The sequence below is a fragment of the Vicugna pacos genome, chromosome 5, assembly GCF_048564905.1.
Source record: "Vicugna pacos chromosome 5, VicPac4, whole genome shotgun sequence".
NCBI lineage: Eukaryota > Metazoa > Chordata > Mammalia > Artiodactyla > Camelidae > Vicugna > Vicugna pacos.
In genome coordinates this window covers 4,378,358-4,398,655 of record NC_132991.1, presented here as the reverse complement: position 1 = coordinate 4,398,655, position 20,298 = coordinate 4,378,358, and positions in this window count along the sequence as shown.

The following is a 20,298-nucleotide window of genomic DNA, read 5'->3' as shown; positions in this document are numbered from 1 at the left end:
TCCCAGAACAGGCTTCCAGTCTCCTCTGGCCCCGCTGGTCCTCCTCCTCCGAGCTGGCGGCCCGGCTGCAAGCTGGCTGACTTCAGCAGTGCCATCTGGCAGTAAGGGCGGGAGTGGGGGGACTGCAAGAGATCAAGGCGAGACAGAAACAGGACATAAACGGCAGCCAGGATGGGGAGCACCACGGCCAAGGGCAGCTGTGGGTACCCAGCTGCAAGCATCTCCAGCTTACCTAGCCAGGAAGCCAGGAAGGCCTCCCTGAGGTGGCATCTTCAACAGTGAGGGGATGGGGAAGGCAGAAGGGAGTGAGGAGTGTTTTCACTGAGGGTTCAGCACAGCAGAGGAGGGAGGTATGAGAGACCTCGATGGGAAACTCCAAGAAAGTGATATGGCTGGAAGGAGGGGCCCAGATGAGAGAAGGGTAAGAGGGAGGCGCATGGAGGCTCCCAAGTGTGTGTGGGTCCAAAGCAAACCTGAGAAAAGAACCCAACGAGAGACCCCAGGACAGCAGGTGGGCAGAGCAGGACAGCAGGTGGGCAGAGCGGGCCAGCAGAGACGCAGGGGAGGGTTTTGCCAGAGGCAGTCCCAAGCCGCAGGACAATGCCAGAGACCTGGATGGAGCCGGGGAGGGTGGTTGTGCCTGGACAGACAGTGCCCCTTCCACCCTCTCCACAAATCTTCCCTGCTTACAGAGCGGGGAGGGGTCCAGAGATGTAAGGAGTTTGGGAAGAGGGGATGCTGGAGACAGACTCATAACCATTCCGAATGGCCGGCCAGAGCCCCTGCACAGCGCTCAGGAACCTCCGGGAGACCATGGTTCTCTGCACGTCTGTGAAATCCGGTTGCCATCCAGGACGTGGGAAAAGCCAAGTTCCCTGGCGGTGATAAGGTTTTCCCATTTGTATTTAAATTGAGACTTAGACCACTACCTCGGAAGTATCCAGAGCAACTGTTTCTTGATGCTTGCAGTGAAAATCGGAAACCCTGGGTGTAATTTATATGAAGCAGGAGTTTGTCTGTTTGTCTGTTTGTCTAGATAACCAACAAGGCCCTATTGCACAGCACAGGGAACTATATGCAATACCTTGTAATAGCCTATAATGGAAAAGAATATGAAAAAGAACATAAATGTATCTCTTATCAACAGACTTTTTATTATTATTATTCATGGCCATATTGGCATGAAAACTAAATCCTGACTTCTGCTAGAGTAGAAAGAGTAAGGATTTTTGAGTCAGGCAAACTTTGATCACGATATAGGCTCTGAAGGGCCCCTGTTTCCAGATATGACAGAATGGCTTGGAGCAGGCCAACACTCCTACCAAGGGCAACTAAAAATAAAATACACCAAAAAGAGCAGAACAAAACAGAAAGTCTGCAAATGAAGTAAGTCAGAAAGAGAAAAACAAATATCATACGATATCACTTTTTTGTGGAATCTAAAAAACAAATGAGGGAGAAGGTATAGCCCAGTGGTAGAGTGCATGCTGAGCATGCTGAGCATGCACAAGGTCCTGGGTTCAATCCCTAGGACCTCCATCAAATAAGGAAATAAACCTAATTACCCCCAAAAAAAGCCAAACCAATTTTTTTAAATGATACAAATGAACTTATTTACAAAATAGAAACAGACTCACAGACATAGAAAACAAACTTATGATTATCGGGAGGGAAAGGGGTGGGGAGAATAAATTCGGAGTTCAGAATTGGCAGATACACACTACTGTATATAAAATAGATAACCAACAAGGCCCTATTGCACAGCACAGGGAACTATATGCAATACCTTGTAATAGCCTATAATGGAAAAGAATATGAAAAAGAACATAAATATATATTTGTGCAACCGATTCAGTTTGCTGTACACCAGAAACTAACACAACATTGTAACCACTGTAAGATCTCATGCGACCAAAAATACATTGTCCACTGACTTATCACAGCTACCCCTTTTGCCTGAAATTCATCTTATTAGTGACAGACCTCTGGTTCGGGCCTCACAGGCAAGTGGCACTGTCCCTGGCATGCCTGGTTACCATGCAGCAGAGGGGCAGCAACGGCAGTGGGGGGCAGAGGGGTGGGGAGCCCCTTCATCGCACACCGGGCAGCCAGTGCTGTCTACTTCTTGGGCAGGTAGTGGCCTCATCTGGGGACCAGCAAGACTCTCACACCAGGCCCGCCTCCCCTGAAATCAACAAGGTGCTCCTGTGCACATGGCAACCGCCCTGCACCTTCTGCAAAGCTGCAACTTCATGCCTTATTAGACCCTGCCCCAGGGAGTGGAGGGGGAAACCAAGGACCCCTTTGGCCTCCCTATTTGTAATAATGAATGTAAATGTTTAGGATAAAGTTAAGCAAGAAACACTCTCTGGTCAGGAACTTTGTAGCTGAAACTCTAAAACGGTAGGTAAGCCCCTCCCAGCAAGGGCCCAGCTGTTGAGAAACATCTGTCTGAACAGTCCCATGCGATCGCCAGACAGAATCCCAGCAGCCCTTTCGCCTGCACCCAGTCACCTCCTGCTGTTGGCAGATGCTGCGGGAGACTGCTCACAGCTTCCCTGCTCTAACGCAGTAGGGACCCAGGACCCTGCAGACACAGAGAGCGCAGCGCAGCCTGGGGTTACCAGGGCTGAGGGCCCACACACACACACCCAGGGCACTGGAGCTTGACCAACTAAAACATCTCTTCCCTCCTCGAAGGCCGCCCCCACCCCGGACCTCTGCCACACTCACCTCCTGTGGTCTGAAGGGTGTTCTGCCCTGACAACATGCTTGGGCTGGTTCCCCAGCTGTCCCTGTGCACGGTCTCCTGGACAATTGCATGCGAGGGGGAGAGGGCTGACCCCGGAGGCAGTGTGCTGCCCAGTGCAGATGCGCAGGAGGGCACAACCACCAGCATGACAGTGAAGCTGGTAAGGACAACACTTCCCCTGAGCACGCCCTTTGCCTGCACCGTCTCAGCCCACCCCCGCCATGCTGGGAGGCTGAAGTCGCTGTTCCCTTTCAGTAGATGAGGAAGCTGAGACCCAGAGAGATCTGGGACCTTGCCTAAGGTCGCACAACTAGTCAGGACAGGAGCCAGGGCCGTGTGACTCTGGAACCCACACTCTCAGCCCCCACCGTGCTCCTAAGATGTGCTCTGTCCCTGGCTTGGGGAGGGGGGAAGAACTCGTGCTGAGCCGATGTCCTACTCTACCTGGGTCCTGGCGGATGGGCAGTGGACTGCAGGCTGAGGCTGTCTGGCCGCACCGCGAGTGACTGTAGAAGTCAAAGGAAAGAAACACGTTCGGAATCCTCTAGCCTTGAGAATGAGCTGAGGAGGACGAACCTTGCACTGAGCTTCCAGAGCTGGGACTGTGGCCATCCACGCCGGAGACTGCGGGCACCTGGGCGCATTCTTCCCCCAGGCCGCCCGTTTCCTGCTCCTGGGGACACAGTGGCCCTGGATGTCTTACTAACTAAAGACCAGACATCACGGAGAGGTGATGGACAGTGGGGCGGCTTTGGCCTTTCTCCAATCCCAAGGTGAGCGCGGAGCAGAAGACGGCCCTCTATGGGCTGAGCCCCACCCAGAGCTGGGCGCCCCACCCAGCAGAGGGATGGGGGCCATTCTCCCCACCTCATCTCCCGTACTCACAGAGACCTTTCTGTTCCTTTAAGGATCACCTCCCTTGTGGGAGCTGATTGGTGGGGGGAGCAGTTCTCACCAACAACTGTCCCTCATAGTCTAAGGGAACCGGTCCCCAAAGGGTAAGCCCTTCCCTGGGGTCTCCACCTGGGGACAGTCCCCAGCTTCTTTTTACAATGCAAATCATCCATCGTCTACCTACGATTAAGGACCTGCTACCCCATCCACAGAGCCCCACTACCCCCGCCAGCAGTCTGCTGCCCCAATCCAAGATGCACACTGGGGACTCTGGTAGGAGAGGCCAGGGTGGACCTCAAGCCCTGTCCACTGAAGCTTGTGACATACCCTCTCCTCCGCTGTATTCTTCTGGGTGTGAGCAAGTTATCTCCCTCCCTCTCTCTCTTTCACACACACACACACACACACACACACACACACACACACACCCCTCCCAACCACAAGGATGAACCCTCAGAGGTGGTGCGGTCTATGCAGGAAACGCCGACAGACCTGACGTCCAGTCCACCTGCAGACAGGTTTTGTGCACCACAGACCGTTTTTTTTTTTTTAAATTGATTGTCACCTTTTAAAATTCAGGAGATTTTTCACACTAAAATCTGATTTTTCCTTTTATTTTTTTCCCAAAACAGAATACAAGACCTTTCCAAGCCCACATTCTGCAGGCGCCCCGGCAGGAGCCCCGACCCACCCCCTCACCGGAGCCCTGGCAGCCCTCCCCGGGCTGACCCACCCCCTCGTGCACACCTCCTGCCCAGCCCCTGGTGGCCCCTGAGTTTCTGCTCCTAACCAAAAGCAACAGGAAGTCAAAAACCATTTCCTGAATTCCCCCAAACGTGCAAGGCTGCTCCACCCAATGAGGAGTCAGTGAGCTGAATTAGGACGCAAGACGTCTCTTCCCTTTTCTACATTCCCCATGTCGCCCGCTTTCACTGTGTCCCTCCAGGCCTCCAGAACCAGCCACCGCGAACTGCAGGGGCTCTTTGTGTTCCCTCGGGGCTTTGCGATCCCGGGCTTTGAGAGCCTGACCAGAACGGCCGGCTCAACCCTGAGGCTCGGGACCTTCTTCCTCCCCAGTTGGCGTCAGGGAAGGGGGATGGCGATGTGTCAATCATAGCCAGCTTCTGGAGGAGGCGGCTGGGTCTCCCCAAGAAGTCGGCAGTGGTACCCTGCCCGGCGGAGTTAGGCTCGTTCAAGGTTTGCGGACTGCTTGCTTGCCCCACCCCACCCAGCCCCATCCCGCCCCATCCCGCTCCATCCCGCTCTCGGCTTACGCTCAAGGATGCGCCTGAGATGAGGTTGCGGTGGGTGGCCCAGGTGGCTTCCAGTGCCCCGTTGTCCCTTACAGGCCTGGAAGTTAACAGAGGACATTCCCCTCGCCGGTGGGCTTAGCACCTTGCGGTGCACCCAGCCTCATGCGCATGCAATCCTCACCTGCAGTCCACACCCCAGGCCCTGCGGCTCTTGCCCCGCCAGCGCTTGGGCCTCCCTTTTTCTGGGCTCCCCCAGAGTTAGGCATGCTCTGTGCACCCTACTCAGGGCCGCCCCAGCTTCCAGGAACTTACCAGTTACAGGCCGCTGAGCTGGAGGGCGAACAGCGGGCTTATCCAACCCCAAGGCGCATGCTCACCCAGCTTCCCCAGGCAACTAATAGAGGACGCAGGAATATGATCCTCCCCCAGCCTGGTGGGGGCGCTGAGTAGTAACCTCAGAAGGGAAAACGATCCAGGTTCATAAACTGGGGCCCTGCTTGCATTTCCACGGCCAGGGCTTACCACCAGCCTGTCTTACACCACAGTGCGATCAACATAAAAAGTCCCACTTCTAAAACTAAGTTTATCTGAGCAAACTCATTCCTCTAAGGACCTGGTCAAGAAACCACAGGCAAAGAGGAACAGACAGAACCGGGGGGGAGTGGGGGGTGAATAATTTGTATTTTTCTTTTTTCTTTGTTTGTTTGTTTGAGGGAAGAGTAATTAAGTCTATTTATTTATTTATTAGTACTTGGGGTTGAAACCAGGACCTCCTGCGTGCTAACTACACACTCTACACTGAACTACACCCTTCTCCCCCCAAGAATTTGTATTTTTCAAGGCAATTGGTAACTCCATTTTAAAGTTCAGCTTTCATTGGATTAATTATCTAGGGAAAGAGAAGCCAGTAAGCCCACTTAACTTGAATTTTGTTGAAATGCATGATCTGGAATAAGATTTAATGAGGCCACTTTCTGAAGAGTATTTAAGACTATAATTTTTGTTCGAAGAACATTTGTTGAGGTCCAATAAATCTGTTGCATGTGTATGCAGTTTTTAAAAAAGTAAATCTAATCTCCCCTCAGTTGCTCAAAGCTAACACTGGCAATAACTGTCTGATTGCAGCTTTTATGGTACTGTAATGGGGACAGTACCCAGAATTCATGTTAGGCATTTCATCGTTAACAACACTGCCTGTAGTTAGGAAAACTGATCAAGAGAAGAGAATGTTTATTATTTCTGTAATTGAAAAGAATAAGTCCCATTCCATCTTCATTTAAGGAAAATGATCCTGTTAGGATATTTATGTGAACCCACAACCCCATTATCATTCTCCTTTTTTACTGGCTCTATCTTCTAAATGTGTTGGTGAGGTGTTCTGGCTGGGACAGTCCTGTTCTGGAAGGCCTGGCCACTCACCCTGAGAGTCCAGATGTCCCCCTACCATTGGCCCGAAGGATAGACAGGGTCCTGGCCTCATTGATCCAGAAGGAAAGCAGATTTTTGGAGCTCGGAATACTCATGGAGACCCCTCACATCTGACATGGCAGCAGCTGTCCCACCCCACCTCCACACATCCCATCTCCTTTCCTTCATCCGTCTCCCTGGGGCGCAGCTCACAGTGGGTGCCACTACCACCCATTACAGTGAGGAGTCCTCTAACAAGAAGAACAGACTTCGTTTTTAGCTTCAGTGTGAGGGAGAAAGAAAATCATTCATGTCCAAAGTTTTAATGAAGCAGAGCATACATTTTACATCCAGTCCCAGCCACCCTCAGTAATACACTGATGAATATTTATGCAAATCAATATTCTTCTTCCTGCATCATCTTGAATACAGGACTGATAGGCCTACATTTGGAGGCATCAGGACACGGACCTGAGTAGGCAAGGATTTATGGGTTCCCAGCTGTGTGCTTCCAGCCTTCGTCCACGACCTCACTGAATCCCCACAACAGTCCTGCAGAGATTATTCACCTTCTTAGATGAGTTACCAAGCTCACAGAGGCCTAGAGGTTTACCCAATGTGTTGCCAGTGGGATTCCAACACACATCTGTCTGGTCTTCACATCCCTGCTTTTACACCATATGTCCCTGCTGTAGAGAAACACATACCCCTGCTTTGTTCTGATGGCCAATTTAATGCGAACTACTCAGGTTTGCCCAGAACTGGGAGGGTTCCCAAGACAGAGAACTTTCATTGCTAAAACCAGGAAGGTACCAGGCAGATTGTGAGAGGTCAGTACCCCCCCCCAGCATCTGTTCCCCCTTCACCCTTCCCAGTGGTATCCAGAGTTCTCTGTGATTTTTTGGAATAGTTTGAGATGCTGGTGTTAACCTTTCTCTAGATGTTTGATAGAATTCGCCTGTGAAGGCATCTGGTCCTGGACTTTTGTTTGTTGGGACTTCTTAAATTCCTAATTCAGTTTCATTACTGCTGATTGATTTGTTCATACTTTCTAATTCTTTCTGACTCAGTCTTAAGACATTGTACCTTCCTAAGAATTTGTCCATTTCTTCTAGGTTGTCCATTTTATTGGTGTACAATTGGGCACAGTAATCTGTAATGATCCTTTCTATTTCTATGGTGTCAGTTGTAACGTCTCCTTTGTCATTTCTGATTTCATTGACTTGGGTCCACTCCCTTTTCTCTGGATGAGTCTGGCTAAAGGTTTATCAGTTTTGCTTCTCTTTACAAAGAACCAGCTTTTAGTGTCATTGATCTTTTTTGAGTCTCTGTTTCATTTTTTTCTGCTCTGATCTTTATGACTTCTTTCGTTACTCTAATTTTAGGTGTTGTTCTTTCTCTAGTTCCTTTAGATATAAGATTAGGTTGTTTATTTGGGATTTTTCTTGTTTCCTGAGGTAGCTTGTATTGCTGTAAACTTCTCTCTTGGAACTACTTTTGCTGCATCCCATAGGTTTTCGATAATTGTGTTTTCATTTTCACTTTTCTCTAGGTATTTTTCGACTTCCTCTTTGGTTTCTTCAGTGATCCATCGGTTGTTTAGTAGCACACTGTTTAGCTTCCACGTGTTCATGTTTTTTGCAGTTTTTCTCTTGTGTTGGTTTCTAGTCTCACAGTGCTGTGGTTGGAAAAGGTGCTTGATATGGTTTCATTTTTTTAATATAACAAGGCTTGCCTTGTAGTCTAGCATGTGATCTATCCTGGAGAATGTTCCTGCACTAGAAAAGAATGTGTCTTCTCTGCTTTAGGATGGAGTGTTCTGTATTACCAATTAAGTCCATCTGATCTAATGTGATATTTAAAGTGAATGTTTCCTTATGGACGCCTATCTGGGTGGTCAGTGCACTGATGTAAGTAGGGTGTTAAAGTCTGCTACTGTTATTGTGCTACTGCCAATTTCTCCCTTTATGTCCATTAATATTTGCCTTATGTATTGAGGTGCTCCTGTGTTGGATGCTGTATATTTTAAATTGTTATATCATCTTCCTGAATTGATCCCATAATCCTTATGCAGTGTCCTTCTTTGTCTCTTATAACAGTCTACTTTAAAGTCTGTTTTGTCTGATGTAAGTATTATAGGCTATTCCAGATTTCTTTTGAATTCCTTTTGCATGGCATACCTTTTTCCATCCCTCACTTTCAGACTGTGTGTGTTTTAAGCTCTTAAGTGAGTCTTCTATAGGCAGCATATATACAGGTCTTGTTTTTGTATCCACACAACCCATCTGTGCCTTTATGTTGGAGCATTTAGTCAGTTTACATTTAAGGTAATTATTGATATGTGTGTCCTTATTGCCATTTTGTTGAATTGTTTTGGGGTTGTTTTTGTAGGTCTCTTTTTTCCCTTTCTTCTTTTGTTCTCTTCTCTTGTGATTTGATGACTAGTTTAGTGTTATATTTGGATTTCTTTTTCTTTTATGTGTGTATATCTATTATAAGTTTTATGCTTGTGGTTACCGTGAAGTATTTATATAACACTCTTTAAATATACATAATTGTTTTAAGATGGTGCTCTCTTAATTTCAAATGCATTTTTAAAACCCTGCCTTTTTACTCTGCTCCCCTCCTGATTACTGGTTTTAGTATCATATTTGACATCTAATTGTTTTGTGTACCCCTTGTCTGCTTATTGTGGAGACAGATGATTTTACTATTTTTGCCCCTGAACCTTCCTACTAGCTTTTGCATGGATCATTTCCTACCTCTACTGTATGTTTGCCTTTACCACTGAGTTTTTTTCATTTTGTAATGTTCTTGTTTCTGATTGGGGCCTTTCCTTTTTAGCCTAAAGAAGTTTCTTTAACATTTGTTGTAAAACTTGCTTGGTGGTGCTGAATTCTTTTAGCTTTTGCTTGTCTGTAAAATTTGTAACCTCTCCGTCAAACCTGAAAGAGAGCCTTGCTGGGTAGAGTATTCTCAACTGCAGATTTTTCCCTTTCATCACTTTAAATATATCATGCCACTCCCTTCGGGCCTGCAGAGTTTCTGCTAAAAAATCAGCTGATAGCCTTATGGGAGTTCCCTTGTGTGTTACTTGTTGCTTTTCCCTCTCTGCTTTTAATATTCCTAAAACATACCTAAACCAGTAATACAACTATAAAAAAAAAAAGTTAGGATGTAAAGCGCTTACATATTGCTTCCTCATCACTGACCGGTCGACATGATTACTAATGAATAATCGCCTTTTGTCAGGAATAAAACCTCTCAACATTAGCAAAACCAAAGACACACATTTGGCTATTTGACAGTTGGAGATCTTCAAACATCTACAAGACATGCCAGTAATGAATTAATAGTTTTGGAATGTAATTCAAGACTTCTTTTCCACATGGTTTTGTTTTAATCAGTGTATAATTTACATATAAGGGAGAGTATAAACATTAAGATTTTTGCATAGTATATACCCATGAAAGCATCATTACAGCAAGATATAGAGCATTCCAACACCCCAGGAAGCTCCGTGTGCCCTTCCCAGTCAATTCCCCTACCCCCAGAAGGAACCTGCTACAGACCGAATTATGTCCCCTTAAAATTGACATGTTGAAGCCCTAATCCCCCAGGAGAGTGTATTTAGAGAGAGGACCTTTACCAAAGTAGTTTAGGGTTAGATGAGTTCGAGAGAGTGGGAACTTATGAGGGTTTAGTGCCCTTATAAGTGACACCAGTGCTCACTCTCTCCCTCTCTCTCTTTGTCATGTAAGGACAGAGTAAGAAGGCCACCATCTACAACGCAGAAAAAAAAGCCTTCATCAGAACCTGACCCTGCTGGTACCCTAGTCTCAGAGTGCCAGACTTGAGAACTGTGAGAAGTAAATTCTGTTGTTTAAACCATGTAATGATGGCTGCCCAAACTAAGACAGAACCTCTCTCCTGACATCAATTACCATAGGTGGGTCAAGACCTTCCCCAACCATGTGGAATTTGGCCTTAGCCAGTGAGGTGGAGGAGCCAGCAGAGATGGGGTATCTCATCAAACTGTCTCTTCCCTGTTGGCTGGGACCTGTGACCCTTGAAGACAGAAGGCTGGAGCCCAGTGGAGAAACCAGATGGCCTTGGAAAGGACAGTTTGGGGATCTCTGTTCCCTCCTGCCTCCTTCAGAGTCTCCTCCTCTGCCATCCATCTGTTCCCACTCAAGTCCAACCAGAAGCCAACAACTTTCTTGCAGACAGGCTGGGAGATTTGCTTTATTTTTAGACAGTTTGTCACTTTCTTTCTCCCATGGCCGGTCCTGTTGATATGAGAGAGGTGTGCGGAAGCAAGGCAGCTATCATACATCCTTAATTAGCTGTGAAATCAGTCCCAGAAATATGACAAGATGTATTTGGCCAGGAAATGGGATTCTAGGTCTCCACACTAGAGGTTTTTTTATTTTTAATAATTCAGAGAGGAAACTGTTTCAAGGTAAGGACCCCAGTAAATTCAAATTCACTTTCTTCCTCAATTTCACAGCAGTAGAATCTTGCCAAATTCAGGGAAAGCCACTTGAAAGGGAAAAAAATAGACCATAAAAGTCTGATAAAGGACTTTTCCTGGGTATTTCAACTTCCTTGTAGGCCAGAAGTCAACAGCATAGCCCATTCTGCAGTGCACAGAGCCCTGAGCTTGGGCTCAGGAGGGAAGGTCCAGCCCAGGCTTTCCACCAGCTAGCTGCATGGGCTTTGTCTCCTCCCCAACAGCATGAGGAGATAGGGGTCATTTGCTTCACTCACTTAACGTCCCTTGAGACCCAGCTGGTGTCCAGCACAGCATTGGCGTCCGGGGTCCTAAAGACTCCAAGATGACCTGATCATGCATCCTGCCCTCCAGGGGTTCCCAGGAGGTGGGAGGCTGACAATGACCCACACAGTGTGCAGTGCTGTGCAGAGGGGAGCCAGCGGGGGCACATGGAAGGGGTACCAACCTCAGATTGGAGATCGCAAAGAACCCCTAGGAGTGTGGCCCCTGAGCTGAGTGTTTAAAGGCAAGCAGGTTGGGAGTGGATGGGAACTCAAGCAGAGAGAGTGCAACAGCAGGGAGAGGGTGGGCGTTGAAGGTGGGATGAGAGAGACAGGTGAGGGCCAGATCATGGGGACTCTCACAAAATGCTAAGGTGCTTGGAATTTGTCCTACAGGCAATACAGTTCTAGAATAGCTCAAGGCAGAGGTGTCTGGAAAAGTGCAGGAGAGATGACGGAGGAGGAGTAACCAGTAACAACACCTTGGTTCTGGCTTAGAAGAGAAAGAAGAGAGAAGTGAGCAGAGGAGACGGAGAGGGCTGCAGTGGAGGAGATGAGTTTAGTTCAGGGCACGGTGACCTCGTGGCTTCTGTGGGACATCCGCACAAAGGTGTCCTAGACAGAATTGAATATATAATATAAAGCTCAGAAGAGAGAGCACTGGTTACAAATACAGCTCTGGCAACAATCAGCATGAAGTGTGAAAGTGTTTTTCCAAACCACTAACAGCCAGATCAGCACCATGTCCAGTTTTGTACCCTTGGGCCACCTTCTCCCCACTTCCTCAATCATCCAAGAACTCCAAAGGCTCATTCAGACCAAAACGGAGATAGTCTGATACAGCAGGAGCCCTGGGGGCTGGTCTGCTGCAGAGAGGACTGCTCTCCCTGCGGTGTGCCTGCCAGATTCAGTTCTGGACTGTTGAGCTAGAACAGCAGCCCCATGACAACAAAGCTGGGTGTCCAGGTCTGCACAATCCTCTGAGGATGAAAGTGCCCCTGGCCATCCCTTGCTTCCATGCCAAGCTCAGTCCCCACAGACCCTGACCTAGACCCCTCACCTGCTCTCCCAGCCATTCTTCTCCAAATCTGCACTATGTCCAAGCTCACCCAGGCATCCGCCACCCATGCAATGTATGCCAGAATCCCTCCCAGCAGCCCCACGCAACTAAAAGCACTCATTTCCTGCAATTCTCAAAAAGGTGCAACTGCCTCCATGGTTTATTATGGATGGGTTAGATTTATTTCTTGAACAAGCTAAGAAGCCACATAGTACAAAGTCCACATAATTCAAATTCTGCCAGTACAAAGGGGAAGCTATGAAAAAGTCTTCCTTCCCACCACTGTCCTCCAGTTTTCCTAGCTCCCCGCCCCACAGGCAGCCAGTTCTCAGTTTCTTGTTCACAGCTTCAGGTGCATTTTCTGGCTCCACAAGCATGTAGTTAAACGTATTCTCACACAAATGGCAGTGGACTGCACACTCCGGTCTGCACCTTGATTTTTTTTTAATTTAACAATATGTATTGGAGATCATTTCAAATCAGAGCATTCTTATTTCTTTCAGAATTGTGTTATAAACATAAATTGATATAGTTTATGTAGACATATCTCTTTTGTTGCCCATTCAGCCTGTATCCCTTGCTTTGCTATTGCCAGCAACACTGCAGTAGTAACCATGTTCAAATGTCACCCCACACTTGTGTGAAAAAATCAGTAAAATAACACCCTAGAAGTGAAAAGGCTGGCTTTGTGTTACCGCCTCTCACAAACCACTCAAGAGACTTGCTGGCACTTTATCCTAAAAGCAGAAAAATAAATAAAATATATGGTCAGCATCATCAGAGAAGGGAAAGGAAATAACAGAAAGGCAAGATTGTATTTGTGTTCAGATTCCCTAGAATAAGCAGAACTGAGATAAGTGAGTTGGGGAGGTCCAAGGAATGAGTGGACATGGCAGGTTGGGTTCCCCAGGATGGTCACATGGGATTTCCTTTGGAATCCACACCTGTGGGAGGGAGAGGATGAAAGCAGGGGTGGATGGGGGAGATGTCAGGTGATCATGCAGGCTTACACTTTCGGGCACTCACAGGTGCTCTGCACAGGGCTGAAGTAGCTGAACCTTAACACTCCTGCTTTGATCAGTCATTACTTGTAAGCTACCCCAGGCAAGGTCACCCTGTAGCTTAGGGACTCCCTGAAGACAGCTGAAAGCTTTATGCCAGGAGCACTCAGAATCTTGGGTAACAAATCCTTCCCTGAAGGCAGATCTGGGCAGTGCTTCTTCATGTCCATCTCAGCAGAGGACAGGACCTCAGGAAAGAGCAACCATTAATAGAAAACTAGAATAGAAAGAGACTAAGAAACTTCCTTTTGTAGGTAGAAATGCAGGACATTAAGGGAGCTTGTCGCTCAGTGAAAGTGGAGGTGAGGTCCTCTGCTGAGACAGACAGAAGAGGTGATTAACCATTTCAAAAAATTAAATTAAAAAAAAATTTTCAGCCAACTGAATAGTGCAGAGGGCATGGCTGAGTGATCAAGTGTGTGAACGCCAGGATCTGAACTGCCAGATTCTAATCCTGACCAAACCAGGTATGGTGTTCTACATGGATCTGTCCTGCCCACCGCCTCTGGGCAACTGCTCTCACCCTATCTCATGGCTGAAAGCTGCTGTCCATGGTGCTGCTTGAAAGTCCTCATCTTCCCTCAGGACCTAGAGTCCTGCAGGTGAGTGTGAGAGGCCGGAGGGGAAGTGCACAAGGCGGAGGTGGACTACAGGTTAACCCAGGGTTTAATCTCTCTGAGCTTCAGTTTCCCCATCCATAAAGTCCAGGCAATAAAACCTACCTTGCTGGGTTGTATGAGACTGAAGAAGAAAAGATACAAAGTCCCCGGCACATAACAAGAAAGAGTAGCCACCCTTGTGTTGATATCATTGTGGTCATGGAGAGAGGTGACGCTAGAATTTGAAAATTCAAACTTTGAGCTAAAATGGCTACAGTCAGTCATGACCTCAACTTTCTCCTTTCCTTTCATCTCTCTCTGCCTTTCTCCTATTCCTTTCTCCCTCCTCATGCACCCCTTCTCCTTGGTTTCCACTTCTCACTGAATCCATGTCTTCCTTTTCCCCTTTTCTCCCTATACCTCCCCCTACCCTTCTTCCCCACCCCATTCATCGCTCCACAGGACCTGAATCTCAGGAACTTCCAGCAAGTCAGCTAGAGCAGTCCTTAATACCATCATTCTTCCCCCTTAACAACTTTCTCCCCAGGCTGTCACTATTTCCCCAATACCTGGCCACATCAGAGGGTCTGCTACCTATTGGCTTTCAGCCAAACCAATGGCAGGTCAGTTATATTTCTGTAGGGACTCTAAATTGAAAATACTGGGAGACTCAAAGCAATGGAGCCCCACTGAGGAGCTACAGGCCCAGAAAAATCTTCTGTTTGGGCCACTTTGCCCAGTGACCACACCTGAGTAGTCAAGTGTGCATGTGTGCAAATAACTGGACTTAATATTGCATCTCTGTGAGACTGAGAGCAGTTTGCAGAGACTTCAGGTTCTCAGCAAAGGTAATCTGCTTCCCAGTGATTCTCAAAATGTGTCCCCAGACCTACAACATCAACATTATCTGGGAACTTGATATAAATATAAGTTCTTGGCCCCTGCCCCAGATCTTCTGAATCAGAAACTCTGGGATAGGACCCATAAATCTGAGTTTAACAGCCCTTCAGCTGATTTAAGCGCACACTCAAGTATGAAGACCACTAACCTACACTGAGTCTTTGTGGGGGTGGGGGTATGTGGTGGGCTGCAGAGATAAATCTGGTCCTATGGGGCCTGGCACTTAACTTCTTGGCCTCATTCCACCTACTGAGTCAACTAGTGTAACTTCTCATTGTCTCGCTGGACCACTGTCACACTCTCATTAGTCTTGCTCAAATCCAGGGTACTCAGCTGCTACATTATGCTTCTTAGGGCACAGCTGTAATCATTCATTCTACTGCTCAGACACCTTCAGTGGCTCCCCCTGTCCACAGAGCCAAGTCCAAATTCTTTAACAAGGCCATCAGATGGTCTCTTTGACCAAGAGGTATCTCCTGTTACTCTCAACTCAGACCCCATTGCTGGACACACTGTGCCCACTCATCAGAGCCCCTCTGACTGGAATGACCCATCAGAATGGTATTTTAAATGTGACTTCCTCCATGGAAGTGCATTCTCTCTTCTTCTGTGTCCACATCTCAGACCCTGCTTCTCACGTTCATCATACAGTCTTCCTGGGAAGGTTGATTGTGCTTCACTCCTTTTTTCCCAAGACCCCCAAACTCATATCCCTTTTTCCTGGCTGGACAACACCAAGTCAACATCGAGAGAGAGAAATAATCTGCTAGCTAGAGGGACCGGTAAGTAAGACGTCCCACACTGAGAATGAAAGCCTGGTGAGAATAAGTGTTTTAGAAGAAGAAATGGCTTCCCTCACAAGCCATAGGGGATTTTGTAGAAAAAACTTCAACACTTAGTAAGCTACCCTTTTGTTGGCAAATTTTATTAAATTTATTGGCTTCAAATAGTGGCATTATTAAGCATGTCAACGGATCTCTACTTTTGCCTTTGCAAATTTGCTTAGTACCATTTAAAAAGCCAGAATCTCTTTCTGAGTGACTAAGAATAACATGACTGATTCTGAATCTCCCAAATGTTTAAGGGAGCACCTCCTTTCCACTGAGAAAATATCAATTATTACTAAAAACTCCAGAATTCGGTTAAGGAGGGACAGAGAGAACAGACAGAACCAGCAGCGATTGGAAGTATCTCACTAAAGACCACTAGGGGAAACCCATCAGCTAGTCATTATAATAGCTACCATGTATAAGTTACTATATGCCATGTACTCACCCAGCCCTCTACACTCATTAACCCACACTTCCACTCTGATTTAAATAAACCAGCATTGACTTTAATGGCTCCAATGAACCCAGCTTTAATTTTCTGGGGTGTTTTAATGACTAGATTATTGTTACTGAAGGATTGAGCCATCATTCAGGAACAGATTCTTTAATTCATATATTGAGTCTGAAAATGCATATTAAAGTGCCTGCTATAGGTGCAACACAGTGTCTAACTGAGCATAAAAAATTTAAAAATACACAATATATGTACTTCCAAAATCCTTTTATTTTCCTCCTAGGAACACAGTTTAATTACATTTCTGAACCCCCTGGGAGTTAGTCTGGAGCCATGGGACTGAACTAAGCTGAAAGAAGTGATGGCAGAAGTGGGGTGCACCACCTCTAGCCTGGCTCATATAAATCTCCACCCTACTCTCTTTCCTTCTGGGGTAACATTGCTGGCCAGATTTTGGAGATGATAGCAGTGAGAGAAGAAAAGCAGCCCTTGAAAGACTGTTTGGAGCATATTATTCACCAACCACCCAATAACCACATGAGAGTTGAGCAATTAATACTGTTTTATGTCTTAAGCTGTTGAGATTTAGGGGATTTTTGTTACAACAGCTACCATTTCTTCACTAATAAATATGCAAGGTCTCTGAGACTTGAGGCAATGAATGTTCAGTTTATGTCAACATCCTTGCTATACTCCTTAAATGCTCTGTGCCTTTGAAGCAAATTATTTAATCTATGTCAACTGTGAGTCACACATTGCAAATTGGATCTGTTGACCTAAAACAAAGACTGTCAGATAATTTCTCCAGGAAAGATGGACTTATTCAGAATCAGCAGAAAATTGCAGTTTGGGGTCTGCAACCAGGGTGAGCCACGTGCGAGTCCCCACCTGGCATGGAAAGGAGAATGCTTTTATAGAGTGGAAAAGGAAGTTGGGAGGGCTAGGGCAAACAAAGAGTCCATGGTTTTCATTGGCTGAGTCCTTGCCAGGAAAGAAGAGGAGTCTCCCTTCTTCCTGTTGGGCTCTGCTATCATCACAGGGTGTGAAAGCTTCTACTTCTGGTCTCCCAACTCTATTCAGGAGAATTTTCTATGTGTTAATTGCTTACATTCCCCCACTTTGATCAAGATCTTTCTCTGAAAGTGTTGCTGATTAAGAGTAGGATTTTCCAGTTTCAGGAACTTTTTGTCCCTCAATGGGACCAAAAAAAAAGGAAAGACCTTTACTGGGTGCAGTGTCTCAAAGCACACAGATTGAAAACCTATTGATGTCATATTCAAGTAACAAGGAGAGATAGGAGGGAGAAGTCTCAGGTACTTTTTATCTAAAGTCCATATATTATCAAGATTATAGACATTGGTCATCATCAGAAGCATTCTGTCATTATCAAAGTTTTGTTGGCAAACTTGTAACAGACCTGGTCTAGATATCTTGGGAAAACTGTCTCACCAGCTGCCATCTGCTTCAATCCTGAGAAATCTTTACTTTCAGGTCACAGGTGATGTGTAGGTCCAGTTGGGGTTTGGTGCTTTCTTTAGGTATGTCAAGTGACTCCAACAGCCTGTGCCTTCGAGTTTGGTGACACAAAGGTTGGTTAGCAGTATCTGATAGGAGCCTTTCCAATGAGGTTGAAGACAGTTTTTCTAGAGGTGTCTTTTTCCGACAGACAAAATGTCCTAGTTGCAAGGTGTGTGCTTAAGTAGTTAGGCCTTTGCAATACTGAATTCTCTCTTTTTATCAGTTGTGGGGCAAAGAAGTCGGAGCTAAATAAATTGGACCTTCTGTGACTATCTCAAAGGCAGAGAGCTTATGAGTTCCAAGAGGTGGATCTGGGATTTAAAAGGACCAATGGCAATGCTTTTGGTCAAGGTATTTGAAGGAACACTACAAATTTTACCAACTGAGTCTTAATAATGCCATTAGTGCATTCAACTGAACCGGAGGATTGAGGTGGTAAGCACAATGAAAGTGCTGTAAAACCAGCCAAATAGTACAGAATTGTCAAAGCACTTAGTCGGTATATGGGTTCCTTGATCACTATGAAGTTTGAAAGAAGGATAATCTTTCCCAAAGGAACTTTAGCCACAGAAGAGGCAGTAGCCTGTCTGCAAGGGAAGGTTTCAGTCCAATGTGGAAACATACAGACTATGATTAAAACATATTTATATCCACTAGACAGAATGGATGAAGCTGTATGTAAAGCATGAAACTGTATAAAATCCACTGCCGGATCTCAAAGGGCCCACTAGGCAGTTCAAAATGTCCAGAAGCAGGATGAGCAGGCTTCCCTGGGCTGTACTTCAGACAAGAGGGACAAGTGATGCAGGCACTTTTCGCAGATTCGTTACCGTTTCCCCACCAATACTGATTCATGAAGGACATCATTTTGTCAGTAGACCAACAGTTTAATGCATGCACAGTAGTGAAATCGTAGCAAAAGTGGAAATTTTAGAGCCTCTGGTGGGGCTGGGTAGCTATTTGGTCCAAATCAGAACTTTCTCTTTTTATCAAACCCACAACTGTTGGATTTCCAATCTTGTTTTCCTTCCCTGAGGGCCTATTGCTGGGTTTCTGTAGCCTGTTTTTTCTAAGTTATCATTTAGGGAAATATTCCATTGGACCATGACAAGGTTTTGGCTACTGTCGGTCCCTTTGAGAATAGCATTCCCTGAAAAAACACTAGCATGGTGACTTCCCTCAGCTTCCAGAATGTCAAGTTTAGAATGCCCCAAGAATCTTAATAATAGCTAAAGCAGCAGGTAAAAGCATTGCACCCAGTAATTCCTGAGCATTCCTGAACATTCCTGAACATAGGAACCATTTTTTGTTATTTCTGCCAGAAGTGAGGAAGCCATGTTGCTTCCACAATATTCCAAAATCATGAGCCACTCAGAAAGCGTGTCTACCATCGGTATAAATACCAGCAGTTTTCTCCTTGGTTAAAATACAAATCCATGTAAAAGCATATAAATCAGCCTATTGGGCCAAATTAGCCATGGTGAGATACTGCCTGAACAAACTCAAAAGGAGTTGCAAAAGCATGCCCAGCAGAAAATTCGCCATTGACACCTTGTAAGTAAGAACCATCAGTGAACCCTGAGAAGATTGTGGTACCCAGAGGAGCTTCCTGTAGATCATCCCAGGAAGACAGGAAGTGATCCACCAGCATTAAGCAGTCGTGAGGGACTTTATCAGTGACAGAAGGAAGGTGAACAGCAGGGTAAACATTATCACAGTGTAAAAGAGCTTTGGGGGGCAGTTCACAAAATGACTTTATAGGAGGTGAGGTGGCTGATTGAGAAATGTTGAGTGTGATGAGAATTCAGGACAGTTTCCACTGCATGAGGTACAAAGTAGCTAAAGGAATCCCACAGTTTTCTCAGTGGCCTTAACCAAAAAGGTAGTGGCTAAAATGGCTCTAAGCCAGGGATGTGGGATATCTTCATGGCACGGAGTCCAGCTCTTAGCTATAATACTCTGTGGGTCAATAAGGCCCCCCTCCTTGTTTTGGGGTGAGCTTCCTTCCCTTTCATATACAATAAGGGAAAAAGGAATCTGCTAATTGGGATGCCCAAGAGCAGCTGCATTCATCAAATTCTCCTTTAAGGCCTTGAAGGCTATGTCATCCAGTTGTTCCCACAAATTGGATTGGGGTTATTACTGTTGAGTGAAACATATAGAAGTTTGGCCAAAAAAGATAAATTTAGAATCTGATCACAGCAATAATCAACTAGTTTAAGAAAAATCTCACAGCTGGCACTCGGTTTTGGTTTTGAGGAAGCCTGAGACACCATGAAGTCCATCTGGATCCAGGTGTAGCCCTGTCCTGACATCAGATGCCCCAAATATCAAACCTGGGTTTGGGCAAACTGCACTTTTTATTTAGTGACCTTATCTCCGTTTAAGGCTAAAAGCTTTAGCAAGTGGAAGCTGTCTTCCTGTGCAGAGGCTTGAGAAGGAGAGCGAAGAAGCAAGTCACCCACATACTGCAACAAAATAGAACCTCCAGGGAACTTTACTTCATCCAGATCAGCCTTCAGGATTGTGAGAAATAAGAAGGACCCTCAGTAAAACCTGGAGGCCCTGTCCAGGTAAATTGTTTTTCTTCCCAAGTGACGGCAAAAATGATATAGGCATGTTTAACCAACTGCAGTATTAAAAACCTCACTGCATGAATCAATTACAGCAGAGAATTTACTTCCACTGGGGCTGGATGTTGGTAACGTGTGAGGGTTAGGAACAGGATGTCAAGGGATGACAGTGTTGTTTCTCATACAGGGGCCCTGGACAAGCCCCCACCCTGTGCCCTCGG